The 2573-nt window shown below is 38.2% G+C and overlaps 1 protein-coding gene across 1 annotated transcript in view; it reads left to right on the top strand.

The window, feature by feature from the left end:
- LOC111722799 (zinc finger protein 85-like) overlaps positions 1-2573 on the top strand; it is a 42111-nt gene that overhangs the window by 1114 nt on the left and 38424 nt on the right. The gene's annotated exons all lie outside the window — the stretch shown is intronic.

Below are 2573 nucleotides of genomic sequence, written 5' to 3'. Positions count from 1 at the left end.
CATCAAAACAACTCATTAAACCTGCTATTAAGCTCTTCTATAGTGCCTCATCACTTCCTTGGTTTTTTTTTCAAGATTATTATCTTTATTCTCTATTTCTGACTTGGCCTGTTTGACTGACTTACTGTTCTATGTTTTGAAGTGCGTTCTCAGTTCACGGATAGCTAAGAAAGGTTGTGGGGGTGTCTGTGTCTACCACATTCTCTACTTTTTTGTTATATTTATTTTATTTTCGTATCTATGAAATTGATTTCAAATGGAAATAATTGTTATTGTTAAATTGACATGAGGTCTGTGCTGTTTGATTTTGTTTTCTGAAATTTTTGAAAGTGTGGGTACATATGAATTATATACATTATATTTTGTAACGTTAAGAAGCTTATAATAGATGAGAGTAAGGTTTGGATTTAAGTAATTATGACAATGTGTTAGGAAGTGTTGGATATTCTGAAAAATCTTGTTCATTGTTATAGTTGCACAATATCGTTTATACATTTAACTTATTTTCAGTGGGTTGGGAACTGGTAGATAAATTGAAGCAGTATATGTTTTTTAACTTTTTCATCTATGTTTGTGTTTTAATAATAAGTAATTAATGGCTGCTTGATTTTTTTAGTTTAGCTACTCGTACTTTTTTTTTTTTTTTAATTTTAATTTTTTTTCCAGTTATTGGTCAGGGCTGGGCTTGAACCCACCACCTCCGGCATATGGGGCCGGAGCCCTACTCCTTTAGCCACAGATGTGGCCCAGCTTCTCATACTTGTTTTAATTCAATGCTCAGAGCATTTATGGCTTGAGAAGTTGTACTAAGGGCCTTGATGATGGCACGGGACAATTTACTGATTTTCAGATTGAGTCCAAAAGCTAGTGTTGATATGACACAAATGGCTAAAATGGTGTATTTAGCAGGGTTAAAAAGGTGTAGTTGGCTATGATAGTTTTCAGGGAGTATAATATCTTAAGTTACTTTAGACTGGTTGGACTTAACAGTTTTGTAGCCAGGGTGGAAAAGGGGTTAATCTTAGTGAATAAGATTTCCCTGTGTTGTATGTAGCAGGGATGTACAAAAAGACCTGGATGCCTTAGAATAACTATCTTCGGGATAGCTTGGTGTCTCTATTGGCATAAAGTACGGAGGCAGTTAAGTTATATTTAAGTAAGGAATTATTAAGGTTAGTATATCAGAACGGGCACCTTTTAAACTTAATATACTTATGACTAGTAGTTACATTTTTCAGTTGTATAGCAAATAATATCCTTTTTTCTTGATAGTAGTGGTTGTTTTATAAGTATAAATATCTGAGTGTGGGGTAATCTTGTGGATATGTGGGAAAAGTATGAGATTACTCATGAGTTCTAGTGGGGTGCCCATCTCCATTAGACATGAAGGGAATGCCTGTTGTACATGAGGACTTCTAGTAAGACAGAAGTCAGATGTGTGTGTGTGTATTTTTTTTTTTCCAGACAGAGTCTCACTATGTCCCCCTTTATGGAGTGGATTGAGGGGCCGTTACTGTCAGTCTTTGAGCTTGCTTTACCGCAGTGTTGCCCCCTGGTTTTCTATTGGCAGAGGATTAAGTCTTTTGTGATGTCCTGGGACGTGCATGACTGCCACCTTGCAGGGAAGCAAGACAGCTTTTAATAGTTGTAAAACTTCTGAACTCCTTTTAATATCTTTGTTTTCTGTTGGTAGTAATCTTTTTTCAATATGGCATTTTGAGTATGAAGAATTAGGTAAGAAAATTTGGAGTCCAAAAAAACGTTTACTTGTTTTCTTTTTGACATTTTGTGTGTGTGTGTGTGAGACAAAACCTCAAGCTGTAGCCCTGGGTAGAGTGCTATGGCATCACAGCTCACTCAGCCTCCATCTGCTGGGCTCAAGCAATTCTCCTGCCTCGCGTCCCAAGTAGCTGGGACTACAGGTGCCACAACACCTGGCTATTTTTTTGGTTGCAGCCATCATTATTGTTTGGCAGGCCGGGCTGGATTTGAACCTGCCAGCTCAGGTGTATGTGTCTGGAACCTTAGCCCCTTGAGCCACAGTCTCTGAGCCATTTTTTTTTTTTTTTAACATTTTTAATGTCCTGTTTAGGACAATTAGTGCAGCTTTGGAGCCCGAAGTTTCTGGTGGAAGGGCTTTGATTTCTACCGGCCTTTCTGCAGTCACTGCTGTGTACCTTGCCCTTCGTGTTCCTTTTTCAATGAAACTGCTTCAGTCGGATTGCTTGGGCTCAGAAGTTAGAGAGCAGTCTGAGCAAGAAGAAGCCCCATTTCTTGTTAAGAATAGGAAAATTAGTGGGCGTCATGGAGGAGACCTGTAATGCCAGCTTTTGGGAGGCTAAGAGAGGAGAATTGCTTGAACCCAGGAATTTGAAATTGCTGGGAGCTATGACGCCCATTGCACTCTAGCCTAGGGCAACAGAGTGACACTCTGTCTCCCCCCAAAATAAAAATAAACTCAGGTACTATTAAAAGGTTAAAGAGTTTTATTCATTGGAAAGAATTGTAAAAATTAGTAATTGTAAAAACAAATTGTAGCTTAGGCATGCTGAGTGCTTTTGAAAATGGAAAGT

Source organism: Otolemur garnettii, unplaced genomic scaffold (genome assembly GCF_000181295.1).
Source record: "Otolemur garnettii isolate 467f Iridium unplaced genomic scaffold, OtoGar3 scaffold00393, whole genome shotgun sequence".
Taxonomy (NCBI): Eukaryota; Metazoa; Chordata; class Mammalia; order Primates; family Galagidae; genus Otolemur; species Otolemur garnettii.
This window is presented reverse-complemented; position numbering and strand designations above follow the sequence as displayed.